Source organism: Ictidomys tridecemlineatus, chromosome 4 (assembly GCF_052094955.1).
Source record: "Ictidomys tridecemlineatus isolate mIctTri1 chromosome 4, mIctTri1.hap1, whole genome shotgun sequence".
Taxonomy (NCBI): domain Eukaryota; kingdom Metazoa; phylum Chordata; class Mammalia; order Rodentia; family Sciuridae; genus Ictidomys; species Ictidomys tridecemlineatus.
The window spans coordinates 158,042,164-158,070,142 of record NC_135480.1 but is presented as its reverse complement, the minus strand read 5'-3'; the positions used below and the strand labels follow the sequence as shown (position 1 = coordinate 158,070,142).

The 27,979-nt window shown below is 44.2% G+C and overlaps 1 long non-coding RNA gene across 1 annotated transcript; it reads right to left on the bottom strand.

The window, feature by feature from the left end:
• Positions 1–68: 68 nt before the first annotated feature.
• Positions 69–27,979, bottom strand: LOC144376891 (uncharacterized). Its single transcript, XR_013437255.1, has 3 exons — positions 27,893–27,979; positions 2,515–2,615; positions 69–1,419 (listed from the first exon to the last, which is right to left on the bottom strand). It is a non-coding gene; the product is annotated as an uncharacterized LOC144376891 (long non-coding RNA).

Genomic DNA, 27,979 nt, shown 5'->3' with positions numbered 1-27,979 from the left:
CTACCCAATCTAATGTGACCCATTTCTTCTTCTTCTCCTCCTCCTCCTCCTCCTTCTTCTTCTTCTTTTTAAGGATGCATAAATTTATTAAAAATCAAACAAATCTATGGTCAAGTCAATTTTAAAATACTAGAATATAGTATATATTTCAGCAGACACTCACACACAAGCTACTGCCTAGAATTTTCATATCATTAAGACAAGTGTTTGGCTTAAGTCATCTGAAATAAGGTAGAAATTATATAATTTCCTAGAGGAGTAGCTGCTCAAAACACAAACTAATGAAGAAATCTACTGTATGAAGACAAATAGCCATGAATTATAGAATCAAGAGTCAAATAATTTTGACAGTCTAATACATTGGGGGGGAATAAAACCAACAAGATGATTAGGGACAAATTCAAAGTACATTACTTTTCAACTTTTAGTTGAAAAGAAATCACTGTATGGACAAGGGATGCCTGCTTAATAGCTATGAGTTTTGATTGGGTCTGTTAGTTGACCACAAGTTTAGTATGTGATCATTAGTGTAATGTAACCTCTAAAAAAAATCAATATGATATTTAGATCATGGAACATGATAACTTCACTATTTTTTCAATAGACTCAGACCACATCTGGGTATCTGCCTGGGTTCTGGAGAACTGTGGTTGTTGATGGTGATTGACAAAGTTTAGCATGTTCGGAAAAGAGTGCCTGAAAGGGTAAATATTCTGGAAACCGTAACAAAAACGTATCAGAGAGGTCATCTCTACAGGAGGACAGATAAAGTGGCTGAGTTATTCCAGGAGCAAAGAACAAGGCTGCAGATTTCAGCTCTCTGTAAAAACAAGCTGACGCCATTGTAAGTGCCATTCCTCACATGCCTGGCAGGCAAGAATACAGACTCAGGAGCCTGTCTGCTCAGGTTTGTGTCCTGGCTCTACCACACATTTACTCTGTAACTTTGGGCAGATTGTGGCATCTCTGTGTATATCAGATTCTTCACCTGCAAAGTAAGAATGTTTGAGCTCCTATCTCATAGGATCCTTATGAGGAATTCATGAGTTAATTTAAGTAAAGGGCTAAGAACAATACCTGGAAATTGCAAAGACTATTGAGGTCTTTGCTGTTAAAATAAGGAACCAACTTTGACATGAACAGTGATTCTGTATCTTCTAGGTTGTGAAGGCTGTTGTAACAACATGTTAAAAACTGGGTGGCTTGAACCCATAATTAGAGTCTCAGTGTTCTGGAGACGGAAAGTGTAAAATGTGTCACTAGATTTGGCTCCTGTGAGAGAGAATCTGTTCCGTGGCTCTCTCCTGGCTTCTGCTGCTGGCAATCCTCAGTGCCCCTTGATTTATGGAAGTGTTCCTCTGACCTCTGCCTTCATCTTCCCATTGTGCTTTAGCTTTTTCACCACTGTGACCAAAAGACCTGACAAGAAAAAGTTTAGAGGAGGAAAAGTTTATTTGGCGCTCATAGTTTCAGAGGTCTCAGGGGCCTGGGGTGCTCGGGAGTGATGGAGGAAAGCAGCTCAGGACACAACAGCCAGAAGGCAGAGAGAGAGCTCCACTCACCAAGGACAAAATATATACCCCACAGGCACACTCCCAATGACCTACCTCCTCCAGCCACACCCTACCTGCCTACAATTACCACCCAGATAATCCATAGTAGTGGATTAATACGCTGATAGGCTGATGCTCTCACAACCCTACCATTTCATATCTGCACTTTCTTGCATTGTCTCACACATGAGATTTTGGGTTATACCTCAGATCTAAACCATAACACACGACGTTCTCCCTATATGGATGTCTGTTTTTGTATCTCCTTCTTTTTAGGGACACTAGCCATGGTGGATTAGGGCTCATCCTGATGATGTCCCTTTAGCTTGATTTTATCCTCTCCAATAAGATCACACTCTGAGGTATGGAGGGATAGGACTGCACATGTGAATTTTAGGGGGTGCAATTTAAACCATATTACCATGTCAATGGGGATCTTCAAGAAGAGGCTGGACGGCCCAGATCTATTGGCTTAGATCCTGCACTGCAGACAGGTGAGGCCATGCCTGCCCACCACTACCACTGATCAAATTTGACTCCTGACATGAAATTCAGGAAGCAATAAAAAGCCTGATTTCTGATGGGCTCAGTGGCGCACACCTGTAATCTCAGCAGCTCAGGAGGCTGAGACTGGAGGATCCTGAGTTCAAAACCAGCCTCAGCAACCACGAGGTGCTAAGCAATTCAGTGAGACCTTGTCTCTAAGTAAAATTAAAAATAGGGCTGGGGATGTGACTCAATGCTCTAGTGCCCCTGAGTTCAATCCCCAGTACCAAAAAAGAAAGAAAGGGGCAACTCATGTTGCATTGCAAAATAAATTTAAAAAAAAAAAAAAAAAGAAGCTTGATTTCTTAATCCAAGGACTTAACTTGGCCTCTCAAGTTAGTGCAGGAAAAGTATAGAGTACAGAGCTGTTACCTCCTTGGTCCATTTTCCTGTCAAGACCATAGGGGGAAAATACCTGGGAATGACCTCTTCCAGGCTGAGCTCTGTCTTGAAACACCTGCATTGCCCTCAGTACCTTTTTGCTCCACAACTATGAAGCTTCCAACACAGCAGCGCCTGTGGGGAAATAATGATATTCTATCACTCCTGGACCACTACAGACTTTTTCTGCCTTCATCCATCTTATCCTATCTACAATTATGGAGACTAGAGACATCAAATAGTTACAGGCTCATTTCCATGTGAGGAAATGGAAAGGTTAAGCTTTTATTCTGTGGTCATGTAATTAATTAATGGCAGTGTTGTGATTAGGTTTAAGTTTCTTGATAATCTATCAATTACAAGTCAATTTATTGAGCATCTCCTCTTTGTTTAGCACTTTGGTAAGTGCTGAAGATTGAGACCTTGTCTCCTTCAAATCAAATCACAGATACTTTCGGGGTTGATTTAGAAACCACATCAGTCCATGCAAATTGGACTTTCTACTCACTCTTTACTAAGCCATTATCATACAAGTGCTCAGGGGTCTCTTTTGTTTGGTTGGTTTTTGTTTTCTTGGCACCATCAGATGCCAATCACCCAATAGTTTGAAATACTATTTCCCATCTCCTCACTAGATTCCATTCCTCAGATCTCTTTTCTACACATGAGCAAGTGCTAGCAACTGCCCTTCTTTCTTGGAGAGAATGGCATTGCCCTTACATTGGTCTTTCTTTCCCAGTTTTATTGAGGTATAATTGACAAAAATCATATACATTCAAGGTGTACAATGTGACATTTTGAAATATGTATACATTAGGAAATGATTTCCACAATCAAGCTAATTAACATATCCAGTACCTCATATGGTAATTGTGTGTGTGTGTGTGTGTGTGTAATGAGAATACTTAAGATCTATTCTCTTAGCAAATTTCAACATACTGTTAACTATAGTTATCGTGCATATATAAGGTCTTTCTCATAAATTGCAGACGTACACTTTGACAACATCTTCTCCTAGAAAGCAATAATTTAGACGTTTCCTGGGCAGTTCCACTTTTTTTTTTTTGTTTGTTTTTAAAGAGAGAGTGAGAGAGGCAGAGAGAGAAAGAGAGAGAATTTTTTAATATTTGTTTTTTAGTTCCTGGTGGACACAACATCTTTGTATGTGGTGCTGAGAATCAAACCCGGGCCGCACGCATGCCAGGCGAGCGCGCTACTGCTTGAGCCACATCCCCAGCCCAAGTTCCACTTCTTAAACTTAGTCATCAACCTAGAAAAGAGCAGTGTATGCCTTCCCCATTTCTTCTGTTTAATATAAGATATCCAATTTATCCTACCTATTAAGTGAATGCAGATTTGCTGCATGACAAACAACCACACACAAAAACAATCCCAGTGGAATCAACCAAAAAGTCCCCCCTGACACACATATCTGAGTTGAGAAGGATTTGGCTGCTATTGTAGGCTGAGCTTGGCTCCAACCTGTGGATTGGGTTTAGATGCTCCCCGATATGTCTTCCATATTCCCTAGACTGTCATTACTTGAGTCATGTTTTTCCTGGGACAAAAGGCAGAAGCACAAGGAGATGAGTCCAGTCTCACAAGTATATTTCAAACCTGTGCTCACATCATACCCATTAACTTCCCATTGGTCAAACAATTCATTTGTCCAAGACTAAAGTTAAGCACTGGGGAAGTATCCTCTACCCACCGTGGGGTCGTGGCAAGAGTGGGCAGGTGTAACACGACCAAAAGGGAATGAAGAATTGAGACCCATACCTTGATCTACCCTTCTAAGGCAAGGTGGCCCATGGATGCTTGTCCACCATGGACCTGGTCCCCAGCATCAGCTGTACAGTTATATCTCTGATCATTGAGTTCTCCAGGCTTCTCCTTTCCTCCCTAAATTCCATGACGCTACTTTTTCAAAAGAAGCTCCCCCCTGCTCACGCTGTTTTATTAAAAGCTTTCTGCCAGGCTGGGAAGTTGAGGAATCCCACCTGCACCTAATATACAATAATTCACTAATGCAACCCAGCACTGTTTGCTTTTTTCCTCAGTTGGTTGCCTGCCTGTTGCATTGTTGTTGGCTGAGTTCCAGAAGCCATAATAGGAAAGGAGAAAAAGAAACTATTTAGAAGATGATTATCCAAATATCCAAGCCATTCTTCGGGTAATGCATCCATATTGAGTGAGACTAGCACTTGGAACCATAATATAAGAGGAAAAGAAAAATGAAATCTTCCCATCAAAGTACCTGGTCCTACAAGTCTAGCTTTGCAGGCCCACAATATGAAGCCATTTAGTTGCTCACACCTCTCCTGTCTTTTTAGAGCCATTAACCAGGATGGACTTGTCAGTGTTTCAACAATGTAATTGTTTAGCTATAAATTTCCCCCGCTGGCTGGGGCCTGAGGTTTCCAACAATCACAGGCAAAAACAGAAGTCAAAATAGGTAGTGCAAGGGGGAAGAGAGAGACCCCAGCAGGAGGATGTACTGAGTGAGAGGGGCTGGGCCAGTGGAGACAGGGTGAAGGCTGCCAAGGACATAGGATGCTGAGGAACATGTGTAGGAGCCTCGCTGCCCTAGGCTAGCTTGCAGGTGAGGTTTCTGCTTCTAACAAGATGAAAACCAACTCAGGCTGCTGGCTCCCTCCCACACATTCAGCCTAGAAGAACCACAGAAATTAAAAGGAAGATGGGTTCTGGAGGATTCACTTGAAAACAGTGGCGAAGCCCTTGTAAACTAAACACATGGCACGACCAACCAGTAGGTGGGGAGGGGCCAGGGGCTGGGATGGAGGATGGGGGGCAATCAGGAGGGCTCTTAGTTCTGCTCTTGCCCATGTTGCTTTGGAGGATACTTGCCCACCCTACTGTGGGAAGGAAGCCAGCGGCATCGGCCAGGTGGTAGACCTGAGGTGGGTTAAACCAGAGCACTGCCAACACCTGAGAGGGATGAGTGATGAGAGGAGTAGCCTGGCCAACTGGCCTTGAGCATTCCCCCCTCCACCCCCTGCTGCCTCCTCACCACACCCTCAGGGTGGATTCGGACTTTCCTTCACAATAAAAAGCACATTACAAAGAACACATTTTACATGGCTACTCAGTACATATACAGGTCTGAAAGTTTTACAAAACAATAGGCTTACTGGTGGGATGCCCCTATAGATGCCTCTATCTTTCAAGCTTCTCTATTGTTTCTTGTATTCTCTCTCTCTCTCTCTCTCTCTCTCTCTCTCTCTCTCTCTCTCTCTCTCTCTCTGTCTCTCTCTCTCTCTCTCTCTCTCTCTCTCTCTGTCTCGCTAACTCACTAAATTGATTTCATGACCCATTAATGAATTTCCACACAGTGTTTGAAAAACCCATTGCTTTTTCTCCAAGCATTTAAAGAAGGATCCTGAATAAAGTTGTGGATTGATGAAAAGGCAAAAAAAAAAAAAAAAACTCATGGTGATAAGGGGGATGGGGTAAAAGAATTGGGGTGGTGGGCTATGGTTGTGTAAGAATTGTCTAAGCCTGGGCATTTACCCTGCCTCTCAGAGTAGGGCTTGAGCTCCTCTGTTAGTATCAAAGTCCTACAGATCCTGCCACCCTAAAGGAACCTGAGTTCACAGGCCAAAGGCCTAGTGCCTGAATTGTTCAACCTTTAGGAAGGAAAGATAAAATGAACAATTTGTTCGTCATGAAGCAGATTTAATGCAACAGACAGATCAAGATTTACAAGCAGGTAAAAGAAATATCCTCAAAGAGAAAATGTCAATAATATGAAGAAGAAACAGGAAATCAAGAGAAAAAAGAGTAATGGTTTTAGTTATGAACAATAAAACAGCTGATATAAGGAAAAATAACAGGAAAGATAAAAAGAATGGATTAGAATGCTGTAATATGAGAATCTCTTCAGAAAGAAGTAGAAGGAACAAAGATAAAATATCGGAAATAATCAAAGAGACATGCCAACACCTGGGTGAAAGAAGTCTAGGAAGGAATAGAGGAAACAATCATGGAGGAGATATTTGGAGAAGTAAATGATAATGTATTTCTCATCATTAAAGATTAAAAGAGCTAAGAAAGCTTCAAACAAGACAGATGAGGAAATCAATGCTTTAACACATTAGAATGAAATTTAAGAGTGTCAATGATGAAGAAAAATTCTAGAAGCTTCCAGAGGGAAAGAACATACACCTGACTTCAGACTTATTGATAGCAGCTGTGAGTACAAGAGGAGAAAGTGTAAAGGCCACAGAAAGACAATGAGCACAAACACAATGAGGAAAACACAACTCTAACACAGAATTCTATATTCAACCACATTATGATTAAAATGTGGGGGCTCAAGAGATACATTCCCAAGCATGTGGAGCTTTAGCAGGTCTGCCATACAAAGCACTATGTAGAAAGCTCAGGTAAGAAGTCAATCCTGGAGATTGCTGGAAGAAATATGGAAAATAAATAGATTCAAATAAGTTAGTAGAGTTTCTTACTGTCTGAAGAACCAAGACACTAAGAAAAAAAGAAAAAAAATTGCCATGATAGCCCAGAACAAAAGCTATAAATAGTATCAATAAGAGGATGGGAAAAGGGGAGGATATCGAGGAAACATGAGAATGGAGTACTATTTTGGGCTTGTTTGGGGGAAGATTAGGGGTGGATGACAGATAATGCATGGTAGATAGATGAATAGATGGATGGATGGGCAGATGGATGTGTGGATGGGTGGGTAGAAGAGATGGATGACTGATCTAAGGTATTACAGGATAAATAAATATAAGTATAGTAGAAAAAGTCTGCTGATCATTGTTTTTACAATTATAGGAAGAATATGTGGTTTATGAGAGAAACTAATAGAAAACGAAGAGACAAAACGATGAAGAAAGAGTCTAGGTAACCATGAATCAAAGGCCAAAATATCGGCTTCAATATCCAATAAAATGAAATACAAAACAAACAAACATAAAAGAACATCCAGAATAATAAATAAGAACCTTATAATCATCATTGGAATATAGGAACCTCACAATATAGATTCAATATGTATAAAGTAATAATAACCACAAATCTGGGAGAAATAGTAAACAAGTCAACACCCCCTCCCATCCCAGAAAGCACAAGTGATTCGATCAGTTTTGCATTTGTAGCATTCAATGGCTTCCTACTGCCCTCAGTTAAAGCCTGATATAAGGCTTTATATGTTAGGTCAATATCAGACCCCAAATAACTTGTCCATTTTTTACCTTCCCAGCCCCATTTTTCAGGCTTACTGAAACTTTTGGGAATTTATTTTTGTTCTTCATATATGCTGTTTCTCCAAATCTCAACAATTGTTGTTCTGCCTGGAACACCCTTCTCCACCTTCTTACAGGAATAACTACTAAATATCCAAATCACCTTAGATTAGATGTTACTTCTTGTACAAAGCCTTGAATGCATTTGTCCTTTCACACACCCCTCTTACTTGAGAATTTCCTATTCAATTATCTATCTCCCCAACTAGAGTTGCTGTGTACACAAGACAGACTTGACTAGATACATGCACTGCTTGGAGAGGGCATGTAACTTGTCCAAGGCCACGTGGATAAGGACAGAGACATTAAACACGAATCTCCTGATACCTCTTATTTGTTCATTAATTCATTCACTTAAGAAACTTACCTATATTTGAGGACTCCAAATCTAGTGAGCAGAGAAGGAGGTAGGCAGAATTGTCTCAATCCATGACAAGATGGAGCTCAGGAATGATGGCCAAGAAGAATTGTGCCTGAGCTGAGTCTTAATGGGTGAAGACATGAGAAGGGAATGGAGAGCACCAAGACAGATGTAAGAGTGACTGCCATGCTTTGGGGGTATTACCAAGTTTTAAGGAGCTGGACAGCAAAGATCAAGGGGTGGGCCAGGTGTGGTGGCACATGCCTGTAATCCCAGTAGTTTGAGAGGCTGAGGCAGGAGGATCGCAAGTTCAAAAACAGTGTCAGCAAAAGTGAAGTGCTAAGCAACTTAGTGAGACTCTGTCTCTAAATAAAATAAGAAATAGAGCTGGAGATGTGGCTCAGTGGTCAAGTGCCCCTGAGTTCAATCCCTGGTACTTCCCCAACTCCACCCCCCAAACAAAAAATTCAAGGGTTAGCCACAAGAAAAGTTGAGGCTGCACCATTAGGCAGGGACCAGATCATCAAAGAGACAATGTGCCATACCATGAGCCTGGACCACTCCAAAGAGCAAGATAAGAAGGAGCCTTTTAAGAGTTTTGAGCAGAACAGTGACTTTTGTCCAGTTTATAATCCATTTATTGATGCAGAATCCAAAGGCTACTCAAGGTAATATAGGGGAAAGGAGCAGGAAGATCATTTGGAAAAGAAAATCACAGCAAGCAACGGATTGGGAATTAGAGCACCGAGTTTAAGGAGCCCTTGACCTTCAGGAAATAACAGGAGTCAAGGAAGAAGGTAGGAACCATAGGACCCGCTGAGGCAGACACCAAATTGAGGCACCTAGACTAGACTCAGGAGGCCAGTGCTTCTCCAGACTTCCTACCCAAAGGCAGAAGAAAAGAAAGCCCAGAACTCTTGGGTGGTAGTCAAAAGAGGACTTCCACAATCTCAGAACTTCCTTCAAATCTACGTAATCTTCAGAATTCATATGAGTTTTGCAGTCTGTTTTATATAATCAGTCTGTTCTAAAATAAATATACTATTTAAAATTAATTTCTAGTAATTTCAAATAAACATGCTAACTTTCCACACCTTAGGAAATCTTGCATTTCCACCTGTATTCCAGAAAGATGTTCTTGTGAACTCTCCTGCCTCATAAACAGGGCCATTGATGAGCATCAGTAGGGAATCTGGTTTCATCCGGCAAACTGTGACATGAAGGAGGTTTTTAGGGAAGTTAAATAAGCAGGAGATGTGGGTGGGTGGATGAGTTTAAAATGGGTATAAGAGGGTTTTTTTAAATAATCATGATAAGATTGTAGAGCAGAAGATGGCGACACATGGGGGAAAAAAAACATACACAAATTTTTGAAGAATTGGCAGATGTTTCAATGCAAGGGGCCAAAAGAAGGAGAAGAAGGAATCAAAGGTAATTCTGGCTTTGAACTATAAGGACCAGATGACAGGGTAGAAGAGGAGGAAGTTGAGAAGGGGTGGGGGTGATCCTCCCCCCGCCAAGGGAACATAAGTAACATGTTGGCGTCAGCCAGCTGTGCCTGTGCCTGCTCATGATGCAGATGTGGAAATGTGTTCTAGATGGCTGGGTGCTGGTGGTGGGCAAGGAGCTCTAAGACACAAACACAAATGTGGAAGCAGGTGACATTCTCATAGAATGTCACCTCATTCTCATAGAATGTCATTCTCATAGAATGTCAATTCTCTACTTGACACCACAAGACAGGCAGAATGTCTGAGGCAGGAAGGGGAGAGGAAAACTGAGAAGTTGGAAGCCTCAACTTTGGAAGAAACACATAGATCAGCAGTGGGAAGGGCATGGGGCACTCCATGCAGAAAATCCAGAAAGGCATATTGACCTAATGCACAGATGTAGTGTGGTCAGTACAAGTAGAAGAAAAGTTCAAACTTGATGAAGAAAACAGGAAGGAAATTTCTTTGCTGTTTAAACTGAAGCATCCAGAGGTAAATCCTGACCTCAGGTGTGATTAGATCCTGGTGCCCAAATGACACCATCAGAAACCGTCCCCCCAACCCCATCTCCCTCAGCTTCTCTTCCCAGTGACTTCAGCCGCAGACAGACTTTGTCACTGTGGTGGGCCCTGGAAGCTCTGGGCTTTTATCCTTTCATTTCATCAATCCCAGATGAAATAGAACTTCTCTGTTCAAAAGTTCCAAGGCAGTGTCCAGTGGAAGTTATTCCAGGGCTGGGGTTGTAGCTCAGTGATAGAGCGCTTGCCTAGCATGTGTGAGGCACTGGATTTGATCCTCAGTACCACGTATAAATAAAGGTTAAGTTGAAGAAGGAGGAGAAAGAGGAGGAGGAGGAGGAGGAGGATAATGGAGGGGGAGGAGAATAAGAAGGAGAAAAGGAAGAGGAGGAAGAGGGAGGAGGAGGAGGAAGGAGAAGAAGAAGAAGTTGTTCCAGGTTTGACTCCAATTGAACCAACTTGGCTCACAGGCCTATCAGACAATTACTCAGGCCAGGCCTGGGTCATGTGCCCCAAGTCTCCCCACCAGACTTGCCTTAACCAAGCATTCAGGGATTTCCCTAAATGAAAGGTTATACAGCTTTCATGAAAGGAGGGAATAAGTGCTGGCAGAGGAGCAGAGAGAGTGGTCTGAGAAAAGAGGTGAACATTTGAAAAAGTGGAGTAGAGATAAGGTATCCAAAGGTGTTAAATGACGCATGCAGCCTGGCTGGGCACAATTCAGGAGCCACTTGTCAAACTAAACGAGCTTTATTTTTAGAACCACACACGCCAAACAAAACAGCTCCTCAGGAAAACCTTCAGAGCCCAACTGCCACCACTGGCTTCCCACAAGCCTCTCCACCTCCCCCACTCCTCCTGCTCTTGAGGCCGATTGGCAGGGTCGTGTGGGCGGAGCCAAAAAAGTCCCCCAATGAGCAGCTCCGTGGTCTGAAAGGGCAGGGAAACAGTCCAATGAGCATCACCACAGAGGAGCCAATCAGTTGGCAGCTAGAAGTTGCTGGGGCCGCTGTGAGCCAATCATTAGCCGGCAGCTGGAAGTTTGCTGGCAGCTGGAAGTTTGCTGGGGCCCCTTCGGCTGTGGCTCTCAACAGTTAAATATCCCACAAAAGCCAAAGTGGAGGTCATAGAGGTCCCACTGCACTTGGCTAGAGAGAGAAACAGGGCAGCTCCTGCTCCCTGCTGTGTGTCTCCCTCCTGTGTTGGATAGTGAGGCCCAGAACAGTCAAGTCCCTTCCAGGCTTCCCTCCCTCCTCACATCAGCCTGCATCCAGAGCCCGGGCTCTCAGCCCTCACCACAACACCCTTCCAGAGCCGAACCTCTGGAAAGAGCCAATGCCTCTTTTGCTGGGGACCTCAGGCCCCTCAGGCAATAAAAAGTCCTTCTGGCTTCTGAAAGCACCCGTGTAATATGGGAGCCAGGTCCTCCCTGGCTGGACTTCCCCACCACACACATCATAGGATTCCTTCTTTCCCAGCAGGTAATTTTTCCAGTGAAAGAACCACCCCTCCCCTGTCCTTTGCCTCTGACCCAGCAACTGTTTGCTGAAGCAGGACCAGTAACGTTCCTGGCTGGACTTCAGAGTTCCAGTTCAGCTGGGGGTGCTAGATTGGGATTTAACCAAGGACCCCAAGGGGTTCATGTTATTTGAATCATCTCCCCAGCGCACCAAGACATCAAACCAGACTTCACCCCTCACTCTTTCTTTCCCAGCCGCTTCAGCTCATTGGAGTTTAAAGCAACATCGCTGGCAGCAGCTCATCTGGAACATCTTGGCGGCTTCCGTTTTCATGATAGCAAACACCCTTTACCTTGGAGAGCGAGATAGAGAGTCAGACAGACAGATGGACAGACGGACAGGGAGAGGGGAGTCTGGCAGACAGACAGGATGAATATGGATTTCATGCCCGTGCTGTGGCAGGAGAAGCCCCGCACTTGCATCCAATGTTAAAATCCATCCTGGGATGGACCGACAGCAACTCCCCCTAGGAATCTGAGAGGGTTCTTTTGTGTGATGTTTTGAAGCGCGTCAGCATTCGGGGCACTGTCAGCCTCCACCAAACAACCTGCATGGGGGTGTGACAAGCTAGTTCACCGCCTTGGGCTGTGCAGAAGGAAAGACTGGGAATATACTTCCAGAGATTTCCTCTCGCTGTGAAAATCAAGGCAGAAATGCTTCATCCTCAGCTCCCCAAATACCCTTGAAGATCAAGGGGCAGATAAGCTAATCTATTATAAATTCTAATGTAACACAGTTCCCTGACCAGAGCCTCTTCTCCTTCAGCGCCCGAGCATTAGCCAATATTTCATCAAAATCAGCTCCCTTCCACGGCACCCATCTGCTCCTCCTGCTCCTTCTGTGAGGTTTCCACACTCGCACCTCCGTGCATGTGCTCTCCACATGCACACACACATGCACGTGCACACACACACTCATGCTCACGCATGCACACATGTGCATGGGTGAGCATACAGTACTGGACCCCTATATTCCTTCCTGATTTCTGGAAGGAAAAGGCCCAGTGTGATTTGAAAGGATCATTTTTCATTCGCAGCATCTTTGAGTCCCACAAAAGAATGCACCTTCACATGGAGACTCCCAGCACTTTCCACGAGCTGTTTGTTTCTGGGAATTAGTCCCTTCTCCTGATTTTATTTTTACTTCTTGCTACACACAGACCTAAATCTCCAGCAAAATAAAGGCATATCCCAAGCCCAAGGAGTGACTCAGCCATTTATATGGACTGGACTGCTTTTACTTGGCAGCCAAGAAGTCTACTGCACCTGCGAAGAGACTTCATGCAACCATGTCAGTACCTGCTCAGTCTTAATTCTCCCTCCTGTAAAGCGGGTTCAACAACCCCCACCAGAATCAGGGTGTTGGGATTCATAGTTAATATGTATCAAACCCTTCTGAAGATGAAGATGTGATTATCACCATTCAGCCCTGGAACACTGAACTTAAAGGCAGGACTTGACCTGACTTCGAGACCCTATTTGGGAGAGCAGTTCAAGAATGCATGATAATGTCCAGAGCACACCTGTAAAGCCAGCAGCTCAGGAGGCTAAGGCAGGAGGATGATAAGTTCAAAGCCAGCCTCAGCCACTTAGTGAGGCCCTAAGCAACTTAGCAAAAGCAAATCAGCAAATCTGTCTCAAAATAAAAAATAAAAAGGCCTGGGGATGTGGCTCAGTGGTTAAGCGCCCCTGGGTTCAATCCCTGGTACCAAAAAATAAAAAAAGAGTGCATTATAGTATAGTTGCAGCTAAATGTTATAAAGAAAAAACTCTCCCCATCTTGAGCAGAATATATCATATGATCCCAGGTTTGTACTGTATATAATAACAATTCTAAAGGAAACTCTTACATGGTGTTTGCATGCCAGGCACTGATCGTGCTTAATCATTTGCTTCTCTTAACCCCCACTGAAGGTACTATTATGAAGCCCACATTTATAGATAAGGAAACAAGGATATAAGAGTTAAATAACTACTCTAGTGGTGGAGCCAGAATGTAATATGCCTAGAGAGCTGGGAAGAAAACACTGCGCCTTATCTCATAGTTACAGGTGGGGTTACAGGGTCTATGTTTTATCCAGATTTTCCAATGTCCACAGTGAACCTGTATTGCTTTCATCACAATAATTTAAAAAATCCTCTTGAACAAGAACCTCCAATTTCTGTTTCTTAGATAGCCATGTAGCAGACAGGTGGGGGCAACACATACTGTCAGGCAGGCTCTCCTTACACATGGCCCCCACGCAAGGCAGAATGACCTGGAAAAGTTAGTCTGTGGTTAAGAAATCTTATAATCAATAAAGCAGAAAGTAGCCTTGTGTACCCCAAACCTAATCAAGCTCTTATAACATGGATAATATGAGGGAGAAAATGGGAAGATGGAAAGAGATCTGGACTGAGTTGGGATTCTGGAGACCAAGTTTCTAGACCTATCTTTTCCTATTTCTCATCTTGAGGCATCCAGAAGATTTCTTCACTTTCTGAACCAGCTTCCTCACCTTGGCCTCTGAGAACTTGCAGGATTTCAAGGCAGCACAAGAGACACTGTGAATGTGTCAAGTGCTCTCTGTGCCCATATGAGGGTTGGCTCATTTAATCCCCACAGAAAGCCCACCAAGAAATTCAGCATCCATATTCCCACTTCCCAGATGCTAAAAGTGAAGCTCTGAGACTTCATCGGGTCAAGTCCACACAGGGGGTCAGCCACCAAGCTCAAATGCAGACCCAGGCCCGGCTGACCCCAGATTCTGAAGTTCTTTTTGAGTGAATCATATTTCCAGGTTTCTAAAGCCAATATTCCAGAGACAAATATCTGCCAAATCCTCTCACTGGAGCTGGGTCAGAGTGGTGTCCACAAGGTGGTCCTGCATTTGGTGGTTATTTTGTTTTGTTTTGATGCCACAGAGGATTGAACCCAGAGGTACTTTATCGCTAAACTACCTGCCCAGACCTTCTGAGTTTTTCTTTTAATTTTGAGACAGGGTCTCACAATGCAAGACTGGCCTTGAACTTGCAATCCTCCTGCCTCAGCCTATGATGCTGTTTTAAGTAAAGTGCTCTGTAACTCTTGCTCTACTTTGGCCTGCCCTTCACTTCTTCCCCTCTCATTATTCCGCCCAACAACGTCCTTCAGAGCCCCAGAGCTTTCTACAGTGAAAGAGGGCCAGCTCATCAGGAAGAGAGTTCAGTTCTCTGGCACCCACAGAGAGACCATCTCACATTAGCCCCTAGGTGCTGGCCCTCAGGCTTTTCCCAGAACGGGCCAGAAGTGGATGGGAGGGAGAGAGCATGACTGCACCCAGTCGGTTAGCTCTTTGGACAGGCAGCAATAATGGAGAATGTGATAAGCTGTCACTAGAAGCCAGCTCAGTTCTCCAAGACTTAATGGTAGAATAACACAATAGGGTCAGACTAAAAAGGTTCCCTTATGAAAATTTTATCAGCAACTTTGGTAAATGGCTATGGGAAAGGTGCTTTGCTCCCAGGCAGACCTGGGACCCGATTTTACAAGGTACAGGCGGCCTGCATTGCATCACCCCCACAAGATATTAAGGGCACTCAAATTGAATTAACACCAAATCAAGCCGGTGCACTTAACAATACAAATGCACTTAAGGGATGCCTCAGGATGATTTGTGACTAAAGAAAGCAAAGAAGAAAACGGACTGCAAGCCACAAGGGTGGTGTTGTGTGTCATATACAGGAAAGGCCATAAGTAGAACTTAGAATACCGGAAAACCATGAACTTCGGGGGCTCTCAAATACCTTAGACCCAGCCGTAAAGTAGAAGGCCGCTTTTGTGGTATGCAGAAACAATTGATAAATAAATTACAGCCAATTTTCTTAGTGGCATGGTCTCCATTACCTCTGACAGCGGCATAACTACTCTGCTGAGATGATAAGAGGCAAATAATGGTGTATCAGGTAGCGCCCCAGGAAATTCTTTGCCAGTTGCCGGGTCTCTTCATGACAGTGATGACACGGAGATCCTCAGTGAGAGCCAAGCGATGAGAAGTGACAGCTTGCCAGGCAGACCTTGACAGATCCTACAAAGGCTCAGCTGAAAATGTCCCTGGCAGATGGGACCCCAGAGCCAGGCCTGGCTCTTTGGTTTCTTCCCCTGCCCGTCAGCATTTGTCTACACACATTTTCTCCTTGTGTGTCTCCCTCCTTGGATCTCAGTCTCCCTCGGCCGCTCCCCACATCTCTAGTCTGGCCCCCTCACCTTCTCTCTCTCACACTCCCTGCCTACTGAGCTGGAAGACAATTCGTCCATCTTCATAGATGAATGGCTCTTCCGAGACAATCTTGGAAACTTGGAGACATTCTGGAGTTGGGAGAATTCAGGGGGAAGAAATGGCCTCACTGGGGATTCCTTTCCATCAAGTGAAATATACACAAAAGCATGCTTTTGTTATCCTTTCAGGAAACGAGATGCCTCCACGCAGGGTCTCACTCTGAACACGGGCTCCATTAGGTTGGAGGTGGCCTAATTTTGTCAGAGTTAAAGCAATTGCTCGTCGAGTCATGAGGTGGCTGGGAAACTGGGGCAGGCAGGTTCAGCTGTTCGCGGCAGATAAAGAAGTTCTCAAATAGGACCATTTCTAGCTGCTGTTGTATCCCAGCCAGGACTTGGTGGCTCCAAGAGGCAGGTATTATCATAAGGGAGAGGGAGGATCAGAAAGCCTCTCCAGTTAGAATTAACCATCTTGGGCCCTTCTCTGCGAGAAGATAGCTGTGCGACTTCAGGTGAGTGACTTGTCTTGCCTTGAGTTGTACTTTCTCCTTTGGTAAAATTGAGGCATTTGCATCTCTTTTAACATCCCCAAGGGATTGTAGGAGGATGTAGCAAAAGTAATTCTGGAAAAAGTCCTTGGAAACTAGGAACCATTCACACACATAAGGCATTGTCAGGAGGAATATTATATCCAGAATGCACCTGAAGATCCACTTCTTACCAAACAGTCTGGAGTGCCAGGGAGGAGTATTCAAACTGCTCTTTGTTTTCCTTAACTGCAGCCTTCTCTCAGGCAATCCAAGGAAAAGAAGAGCAAATAAATGCAAATTAAAGCCATTTAAACCCCAAATTCAAGCTTACCGATTGGCTTTTAGCTTCTCCTATACTGAATGTTTAAAGAAAAACAATGAATTACATAATTCTTGGCTTTTCTAAACTCACTGTGACATTAACTGTCCCTTGTCAGTTGGAGTCTGAGATTTGCCACTTGTGCATCATCTTAGCAAGGTTATATCCTGCCATCCTGCCTGCCAGCCGGATGGCACTATTCCAGGACACTGAATCCTAGTGTACTTTATCCCAATCCGGGCATCAGGAGTCTCTGCCCATGTTCTGTCCTCTACTCTCTCAGAATCATACCTTGTATGCATAGGGATCCCTGTTTACACACAGTTTATGTTCCTACTCTTGCTGGTCCCCTTGCCTCAAACAGCCTTCTCTAAAGTTCACAAATCATTATTTATCAATGATTCATTATCAACAAAGATCTACTGACTGTCAAGCATGTGCCCAGGATAGGTATCAGGAATACAGGAGCGGGTCAGATAGCATCCCTAACTCCAAGGAGCCTACTTTCTGCATCATTGTCTCCTTCATGGCCCCACCTTTGATTTCTCTCCTTAGTTCTAAAATACAGGGAGCTAACCTGAATATACCTCTCTAGTGAAGAAAGCCCCTCCACAAATTGGAAAGAAAGCAAAATATGTGTTACCTGGAACTAGGTCCTTCAAGGACTACCAGGCAAAATTAACCCCTCCCTCACTGTGGTTCCCACAGATCCTTGCACATACTTTTATCACATGATGTGCTCTCTCACCTCAGCACACTCCAGCCTCTTTAGGCTTGGGCCCCTGCTCATCTTACTTATGTCTGCATCCTGAACCCTTATCCCAGGCCCTGGTGCTTTGCCAGTGCTCTCAAAGCCCCTGTGAGACGAATGCAGGAGGGCATGAATGAAGGAGAATGAGCACATGGGTGGATCTGACTTCTCTTACTTTCTCTGTCCACGACCATCTCCCCTTTCTTATTTCTTTCCTCTCATCCGCATCCCTAGCCTATAATCTACAGAGGCAGGGGAGCCTAGTGGTAATCATACAGGTTCTCTCTGGAACGTGTTGGGTCGGCTCCTACGGTCTGCAAGAACAGAGTATTTAACAATATTCAGGAATTTTTTGAGCTAGTCTTAAAGTTGGTCACTTAAGTATTTACACAATGGAAATCAGTAAGGGTTTCAAATCAGGGATTTGGGGATTTGTTTTTGCTTCTATCCACACATCATTGCTCTGAGTTAGCTAGACTTGAACGTGTGGCTCAGCCCTGCCACTCACCAGTTGTGTGACCTTGGAAACATTGTTTGATATCTCTAAGACTCAGTTTCCCCAATTATAAAATGGAGATAATAATTATGGCTTTTCAAGGTTACTGTGAGTATTAAATGACCTAATGTATAATGTTCAAAAAGGCCTCAGCACGGTTCTTTTCATATAGTACGCATTCAATAAAAACAGTTGTTATTATTCGTGGTAGTGGTATTATCATTTCCCAGTTTGCAACTAATGCATTCTTTCATCCATCTAGTTATATATTTTTTTCTTATTCCACAAAGAATTTGTGACAATGCAAACAAACAAAAGCTATATAATGGAAAATGTAAATTAAATATCAAGAAAATGAAAATAGATTATAATACCAAATCAAAATCACTATGCTATTATGATTGAGTGGGATCTAATAGATCAAGACATACTGAACTGGAGAGTCAAGATGCTGCCACCAAAACCTCATGGAGCTGCAGGGGACCTCAGAGATGGTCTAGTTCAGTCCCTCATCCTACAGAAGGAAACGGAGACAGGCAGGCAGGAATCATCTCTCAAGCATCATGGCCGGTACTTTTGCTTTCAGCATCCTTGTGGCATTTCCCTCCACAGAGACCGTCACTTGAGACCAAGAAAATGACAGGACTTGCCTGAAGTGACTCCACTGGTAATAGTAGAGCTAAAATTGAGACCAGAGTCCCATCTCCTAGTCCACTCTGCTCCTCTGTTGGGACACTCTGTGGTTTCTCTCTTAACCATAGAAAGATCCATTTTGTGATGACAAAAATATTTCAAGATTTAACAGAATCACACTCAAATGGAAAAACTGCAGGCATTGTGATAGAGGGGACTTCCCAGGGAATTTCCTAGGTCTGACTGTGACACATGAAAGAATGACAAGCATAAGCTCACTGGTAAGAACAGCTGCTCTGGCAAAACAAACAGGAGCGCGCCCTCTCACAGACACACACACACACACACACACACACACACACACACACACGTCTTCATTTTTTGTTGGCTTTTGAAAAGAGAGCTGTGTTATTAATTCACTTAATTCACATTTGTGGTCCAATCTGAAGTTCAGATCTTTTCAGCTGTTTTTTTTTTTTTTTTTTTAGAGAGAGAGAGAGAGAGAATTTTTTATTTATTTTTTAGTTTTTCGGCGGACACAACATCTTTTTTTTTTTTTTTTTTTGTATGTGGTGCTGAGAATCAAACCCGGGCCGCACGCATGCCAGGCGAGCGCGCTACCGTTTGAGCCATCCCCAGCCCTCAGCTGTTCTTACGTATAAAAAAATTTTTTTCCCAAAACCAACAGCTTCAACTTTTTCATAAAACTTTCTGCTGGAGTGAGCACTAGGCACAGAAATCAAACTTCTTCATCTGAAAGAAATAGCACAAAGAGGAAAGTGGTTGAAAAGCCATCAATGGGACCTACACAGAAAGGCAAGGAAGAGGCTGTAATAACACGGAGAGTGAATGAATCCACCATTTACAGAGAGTTGACAGCAAGGTCTCATTTATTAGGCAGCAAGCAGGCGGGGTCCAGCCTGGGGGGTCTGTTTTACGGGGATCATGTTATTGCCCTCAGAGCTCTAGCTGACCTCACACCAAATAAACACGTCAGCCAGTTCCAAAGTCGCCAATCCCAGGTGTGGAACAGAGGCACCACACAGAGACCCTCCTGACCATTGCTCCACGTTTCCTTACCTCCGCTCAGCAACTGCTCTCACAGTCCCAGCATCTGTGCTAACAATGCTCCCTGTCCCCCTCCCCAAATCACCTGTCACAATCATCGGTCAAGATCTCATGAACTGGGACATCCAAGGGCAGGACCAGCCACTGACCTTCAGAGAAACATGACAGAAAAGGAAGAAAATGCATATAATTAAATATGTCTATTTAATACACACATACACACCCAAACATGCATGCACACATGTGTATTTATATGTACATCTCCCTCAAAATTAGGGAAGGAGTTAGAGCACTGTTTGTTGTTATTGTTTATTTGTTGGGTTCTTTTTTTCTTTCTTTGGTTCTGGGGATTGAACCCAGAGGCACTGTACCACTGTTTAAGTAAGCTTTTTCATCACTGTGATCAAAAGATTTGACAACAATGTAGAGAAGGAAAAGTTTATTTGGGGCTTACAGTTTCAGAGGTCTCTGTCCATAGATGACCAACTCCATTGCTCTGGGCCCCAGGTAAGGCAGAGGATGTGGAGGAGGAAAGCAGTTCAGACATGGGAATCAGAAAGCAGAGAAAGACCTTGCTCACCAGGGAGAAAATGTAAATCCTAAAGGCACATGGCCAGTGTCCTACCTCCTCCAGGCACACCCTGCCTGTTTATAATCACCCACCAATTAATTCATCAGAGGATAATCCAGTGATTAGGTTGAAGCCCTCATAATTTAATCTTTTTTTATCTCTGAACTTTCTTGCATTTTCTCACATATGAGCTTTTGGGGGACACCACATATCTAAACCATAACAACCACTGAGCTATATCCTCAGTCCTTTTATGTTTCATTTTGATACAGAGACTTGCTGAGTTGCTGAGGTTCACCTTGAACTTGTGACTCTCCTGCCTCTGTCTCCTGAGGTGCTGGGTTCACAGGTGTGTAACACCATGCCCAGATGGCCGGTTTTTTAAAAATTACTTCTTTTTCTCTTGTTAAATAAAAAAATACACCTTTATTATTTGTTTTTCACACAGCAGAATTAACTGCTACAAACTTAATCCCAGTTTCCTTCACCAGAAGCATAATTCTGACCTCTATCACTGTGCCACCTGTTTGAGTAAGCTTGGGTGAAGCTGACTCACTTTTAAGCTTTTAAATGAGACAGACATAAAAAAAAAAAAAAAACTGCTACCCAAAGTCATCCTCTCTTGACTCTGGTTGCTGATGTTCATTTAGAGAAACCTGTAGTTGGGTGTGATTTCTAGAGAAGATTCATGTGGATTCCAGCTCCACTCCACCGTTCTCTCCCTCGTGTGACCTAAGGCAAGTCATGTTGACCTTAGTCCTTTAAGCGTAAAATGGGGATATTAACACCTGTCTTATGCATTTCACCTCCTGATTACAAACATACTTTGGAAACAATAAGGTGATAGAAAAATGGCAGCTGTTATTATTGTGGTTGAGGTTAAAAAAAATGGGAGAAGTGTGTATTTCATCTGACAAAATCTGGAATGCTTAGTTCTAAGGGCATTTCTTTTGGAGTCAGCAGTGAGAACACAGTGAAGAGAGAAACAAACTGAGGTGCCTCTATGCTTGTGGGAGAAGGCGCCATCTTGGGATGGGGGACAGTGATGCATTGTGGGAAAACCCACAGCTTGACCATTGGAGAACAGAGCTGAAAGCAAACGCCTTAGAAAGTACCGAATGTACCCCCTGAACACAAAGAACTCAAACAAAGGCTCACACTGGGATTGTTTTCCCAAGGTCAATCCTGCCTTAGAACTTTGCTGAGGAATTTACTTTCCTTGTTACTTCAGGGAAATAAGAAGCTCAGTTGAGACAATTATAACTCTATTCTGGAGGCGAAACAACAGCTCCAGTTTGGCCTGTGTTTTATTCCCACTTCTCCTTCAGGCTTTACCTGAAGCATCCCAAGGGAAACGCAGCTGGGAATTGGTATCTTTGCGGGTCTATTACAAGGTCTTTCTGTGTTCTGTGTCTCAAGTTTCTGAATCTGTAACTTGTGAAATACAACTTGCAAAGTGCCTCTTTAGGCACAAGTACCCCCCTGAAATGCATTACCTCCTCCTCTGAGAACCAGGGGAGGAGCAGGCACCCCATGGAGTAGGCCTCCCACACTTATGAACATGTCTGGACAGAGCTAGGGTGACAGGGCAGGCCAGCAAGGAACCTCGACACACCAGGTTGTCACTACAGGGCAACAGGCAAGAGACTGAAAGATAAAGGGAGGCAAGAGGCAGGCGAGAGTTCTCATGGTGGATGGCGAGGGGAGAGTGGAAGGATGTGGTCACAGGGAGAGAGGAGAGAAAGATGAATGGGGCCTGAGTCAGTCATCAGGCTAAAGCAAACAGGAAGGTTTTAAAGTGAGATTTGAGGAGAGGAAGTGGTATTGAGCAAGGGAAGGAGTGAGTTCCAGAGATCTGTCTTGAAAAAGAGCTGCTCCTCACTTTTTTGGATAGTCCTGCTCGTGTGAATATTTCTTGGCCATACTGACAAATGGGTGAACCAGGTTTTTTTTATTACTATTTTTTTAATCACAGCTGGCTCCAACCTTTCCCTAGAACTGGAACCAAAAAAAGGATTGAGAGTTTAGGTTTAAATACATTTAGGGGATTCGGGGTGTGAAACACACTCAGGGTACGTGGGAGGCCACCCAGCCCTGCTCAACATCAAGCGGAGTTCTGTGGCCATCTCCCTAATACTGTGTCCACTGCACCTCAGTAGAGCAGGGAACACCATCAGCAGGGAGTTCAGCACCTTTGTAAGTCTTCTAAATTGCCAGATGTGGAATTAGGGTTGGCTGACTCCCCACCTGGCAAGAGGGGAGGACAGTGGGGGAACTCTGGGGCCGGGGGCCCAGAGTAAGTTCACATGAAAAGACAAGGGGTTTTTGCTTGGCATTTCCAGGGAAAGTGTAAAGACAGATCCAACCACATCAAGGGCAATCTTTGATAGATGCACAGTGCCCCGCCTTCTGAGGACTAAAGACAGTTCCACAAGCCAAGAAACAAAGAAGAAGAAGAAGCCTAGCAAAAACAAACTTCATCTAAAGGACCGAGCCAAAACCAGCAAATCTGAAATCATTGCAATTCCTTGGGGACATCCCCTTCCCTTTTCTGACAGTCTGTCAGAAATTGCTCTCTCCATATTGCAAAGGGTGATAAAATCCTCTAGGCTTTGAGAATGAAGAGGTTTTGCTTGTGTTCCTTGTCTGGTGACTTTGGGAATTGAAGCTTCACGGTCCTCATTTTTCTCATCTATTAAATGGACACAGTAAATTTTGTTCCTACCTCAAAAGATATTACTCATGTGATTCAAAGTCTTTGAATAAAGCTCAAGACACGAGTAAAACAAGATCACTCAGAATAGTAGAAGTGTTACAGAACAACAACTAATAACATCCAGGTTATTGTCTATTTCTTTATAGTTTAAAATTGAAGTCAGGCATGAACAAGCCTAATACCAGATCACTTTTTATTGCCCCAGAATATAAGCTATTTAAATAAAAACTCCAGTATTCTCTTGGACTGTGTCCATATTCTCTATTATGAAGTCCAAACTCACTCCCACATTACAAAGCTTGATACAGAGAACACATTTTAAATGCTTATATTATTTTAGAGGTGATTCACATCCCTTTGTATTATTTTTTTTGCAGTTTAAAACTCTGCTCTCAAATACGATAGTCACTAGCCTGCAAATGTAAATGTATATAAACAATAATTGAGTACAACTAAAATCTCAGTGATATGATTAGATGACATTTTAAGTGCTCAATAGCCATATGTGGCTAGTGGCTGTGGATTAAACAGTACAAATATAGACTATTACCAATATATACTACTGTTCCAAACATAGACTGGTAGAGAGCTCCCTTGGGCAGCACTAAAATAATATATACTCATTACAAATATTTGGAAAATACATACATTTGGAAAATACATAAGTTTACGAAAAATAAATTGCTTATTTTCCCACCACACAATGAAAACCACTATTAATATTTGGCAAATTCTTCACCAGGTTTGTTGTTGTTGTTTTCTGAATACATTTTGTTTAGATGACACACTTGTGATCTATTGAATATGCAGTGTTACAGTCTGCCTTTTTAACTTGAAAATATAAGCACTCTCGCATGCTATTACCTACTTTTTAGAAACATCAATTTTAATGGATGCAAAATATCTCATCAGCACGTAGAAGGAAGATATTTGAAATTTTTACAAAAGAAAATAAAGGTAACACTTCTGTATGATTTTCTTGGCTGCCTTAAGAAAGAGACTAGAGAAGTCGCCTCGCTCCACTGTGATTCCTAGCCGATTGTATCTGGCGAATAGAAACATGCAAAACCAGGAGCCTCAGACTAATATCCTGGAAGGACCCACTTAAGCCAGTGGCAGTTCTATCCCCTTTCCTGAAGCTCATGAACTTGGTGCCACATGTGTGTCATCACGCACCATAACACCCATCTCCCGCCACTTTAGGGCTGTGCTCACCAGATGCTAAGTAGGGACAGCATGCTGCAAAACGAGGATCATCATCATGAAATTACACGTTCCATTTGCCAAAAGCTAAAGCAGGGGGATCATGCTCTTGCAGAGCCTTCTTTCTGCTGCACAGAAAGGAGCCTCACAGAGCTGATGGGGCACTTTGCTTGAAAGGGCCCCACACCAAGCTGGCACGCTATCTGCAGAAAGCTTCCAGAAGCTTCCCTGCAGGTTCTCCTTGTGCAGCGCTGGCTGCTCCTTCTGTCTCCTTTGCTGGCTCTTCCTCTTCCTCCTCCCCTTCGTTCTGGGTGTCAAGGCCCCTGGGTCTCTGCTTTCACACTGGCTCTGTGCACATTCTTTCTGCAAGTGACCCATCTCAGTGAGCCCTGTGGCTTTCACCACCATGAGGACCCCCAAATTGCCCTCCACCTCCTGAGCTCTCTGAACTGCGGACTCATATACCTGCCTGAACATCTCCAGTCATCTTAAAACTAAAAGGTAATTTTATTCTGTTCTTCCTATTAAAAAAAATAATAGTAACAAAAATCTCCACCCTTCTTAGACTCTGCATGTCTATAAACAACACTAGAATTTTTCTAAATGCTCAGATTAAAAACCTGGAGTCCTTTTTGCCCTTCTCTTTTTCTAATGCCTCATTCATCTTTAAACTACATAAATTGTACCTTCCCCTCCTCCACCCCCCCAGCAAAGCACCAGTCCTCTTTTGCTAGGGCCACGGCAGTGGACTCAACTGGCCTCAGCTTCCACTCTTGCCCGTTGCCCCCAGACTTCTCCCTGCTGGCTCACTACATTCTCCCACAGACAGCATCACCAGGAAGCCAGGAGGTGGAAACAATGCAATATGCATCAGAAAGGTGCTGGGTGCTGCTTGGGGGTCTGTAGGTCTGGGCTCTGGTCCAGGTTCAAGTTGGTGGGTGGCTATGGACGATTCCCCTGAGCTCTCCTGGTTTTGGATTCCTCCTCTCACTAGAGTGGAGCTGCCTATTGACCTTGCAGAGGCCTTCCAGCTCTAACACACTACAATCTTAGGAAGTTACACTCATCGGGAAGGATTTGTCCAGCTACAACTCTGAAAAGAATCACTCTCAAGAATATGAGACTCAGAATGTTAAGACTTTGCATAAGTTATCATTCTGGAAACAATGTGCGCATAGAGTGTTCCTGGCCAGGAGAGTCACGACAGGAAAGAGCGGAAGTCCGTCTGTCAGCAGGGGGCTTAAACGCAGCTGAGTGGCAGGCAGCGATGGGAGAAGGGAATCTGGAAAGGCTCACAGCCTGTTTGAAAAGCAGGGTTTTTGAGGGACATGCTGGCTCACGCTGGATTTTAATGACTTCACAAAGTGTCATGGGGTGATGAGGGGGAGGAGTAAAGGAAGAGGATCTGTGGCATGAACAGAGTAAAACAAGAGAAAGTGACAAAAACAGCAGAGTCAGGGCAGGGGCCACCAGTGGTGTCAAATGGAGGGGAGCATCGACAAGAGACCCAGCCCCTGGGTAGGGGCCCCGAGTCCACTGCTAAGGATATTGAGCACCAGAAAGTAGGTTCAAGCAGCACATTTCATTTGAAAAACTAAAAAACTCTAAAATATGTGACACAGGCCAGTAAGTAAAATCGTTAGGCCCAGTTTCCTCATTTCTCATGTGAAGAAAAGCTCTTACCTCATAAGGATTTTGTGAGAATACAGTGAGACAGCACATGTGTGGCCTAGTTGACTGAACGTGCTGTCACTCATTCAGTGCCAGGCAGCAGTCCTGATGAGCAGCACCCCCTGGCAGTAACAGACAGAAGTCCTGCTGCCACATGCTGGAGAAACAGCAGCAGGAGAGTCCTCCCCAGAGCCTCTCCTTGTGGCATGTGGCATTGGAAGCCCTTGTGCACTGAGACAAAGAATTCAGAGGGATGGAGGAGCTCCGACAGAAGCACGGGTTTCCCGCTACCCCAGTATAGAGGGGGTTTGCCTCAGTATGTTTGTGCTGCTATAACAAAATACTACAGACTGAGTAATTTACAAAGACAAGGAATTTAGTTTTTCAAGTTCCAGAGACGGAGAAGTCTAAGATCAAGGCACTGCAGACTTGGTTGTCTGGTGAAAGCTGCTCTCTGCTTTCAAGATGGCTGGCCCCTTGTTGTAATGTCCTCACATGGCAGAAGGTAGAAGGGCAAGGAAGATGGGTTTAGGACAAAGAACAAGGAAGGTGGTGGTTCCCAAAGATGGTCAGAGAAGGGAGCTCTTCCCACTCTAGGCCCCCGAGGGTCAAGGAGAGTGGGCTGGCAAGCAGACCCCTGAGAGGCAGCTCTCTATACAAGAGGGAACCAAAGAAAACGAATCCACGCCTTCGGGAATAGAAGATGAAGACAGATGGCAGGGAGAGAGGGGACAGCCAGACTCCTCCTAGGAAAGGCTACAAAACCCGGGCCTGGGAGGAAGCATATTATCCAAATCTATTTGCTGGTAAAGAAACTAAGGTCAGAGGGCTAAGCAATGTAGACCATCAGAGATGTGGAGGAGACCAGAACCCTCACTTCTGTCTCTCAGTCTACACCTGCAGTCTAAATGCCTCCTTGTAATCTGTGCTGATTCTATCCATCGGCAGCACTTACGGGGGGGGGGGAGCCCAACACTGTTCTAACAACTCATTTAAGTCCTTATGACAGCTCCACAAAGTGGGTACTATTATTATCATCCCCACTTTACAGATTAGGAAACTGAGGCACAGAGAGGAAGTCACTTATTTAAGCTCACACTGGCAAAACTGAGGTTTAAACCCTGGGAATTTTGCCCCAAAACCTGTGGTCTAAACCTCTAAGGAATAAATGTTGGAGAAAGAGCTTTGAAAAAAAACTAAAGGGACTGTCATTGACACTGAAGTAGCTAACTCAATTGCTGGGATGTGACATTCCCTGTTCCCACCTCAACCAGGCCTCCAGCTCACTTTGATTTTTTTCAGTACTTGGGATCCAACCCCGGTCCTTCTCATCCTACGCAAGCACTCTTCTAATATGCTACACCCCCAGTCCTTTCTTGAAATTTTATTTTGAGACAGAGTCTTGCTAAGTTGCTGAGGCTGGCCTTGAACTTGGGATCCTCCTGCCTCAGCTTCCGAAGTAGCTGGGATTACAGGCGTGTGTCACCACACAGCCCACAGGCTCATCTCTCTCTTCAAGGTGGACCCTTCCAAGGGGACCTGCCATCCTCCCTCCCACAGCCACAGCTGCTCTGCTCTCTGAGAGGCCCACCAGCCTCATCTTCCCTGCCCAGCTCCAGTGCCAAGCTGTATAGAATAAAGGCTCTCGTGTTTCCCACCGCTTCAGTCCTCAGGCAGCACAGCCTGGGAATGCTCTAGATGCTATAACTGGGCTCCTGAGGAGGCTCACAGGGCAGAGTGACGCATTCCTGGACAAGAGGCGGTCTGAGCCCAGCGGTCAGTGTCAAACTTGATAAGTCAGTAGGTGCTTTGAGCGACCTCAAGAGCTCGTGGCCAGGCACAGCAGACTCACAACTGCTCTTCCCCCAGGAACCCTCCACCTCTCCTTTTCCAGTGGGGCCGCCGCCTTGTAACGGACTTGCCAATGTTGGCAGTGTGCTGATCCTTCCTGTGTCCCTTAGTCCTTATCCAGCCCTGGAATTGTATGGGATACAATACTGAAAGGACCCGTGGCAGACAGAGATTTCCAAAAGCACCCACCTACCTCCTACCACAGCCTCCTCGAAAATCAGGCCACAGTGACAACAGAGGACACTCACTGGTCTCTTAATGCAGTCCAGGCTTTGGTCCG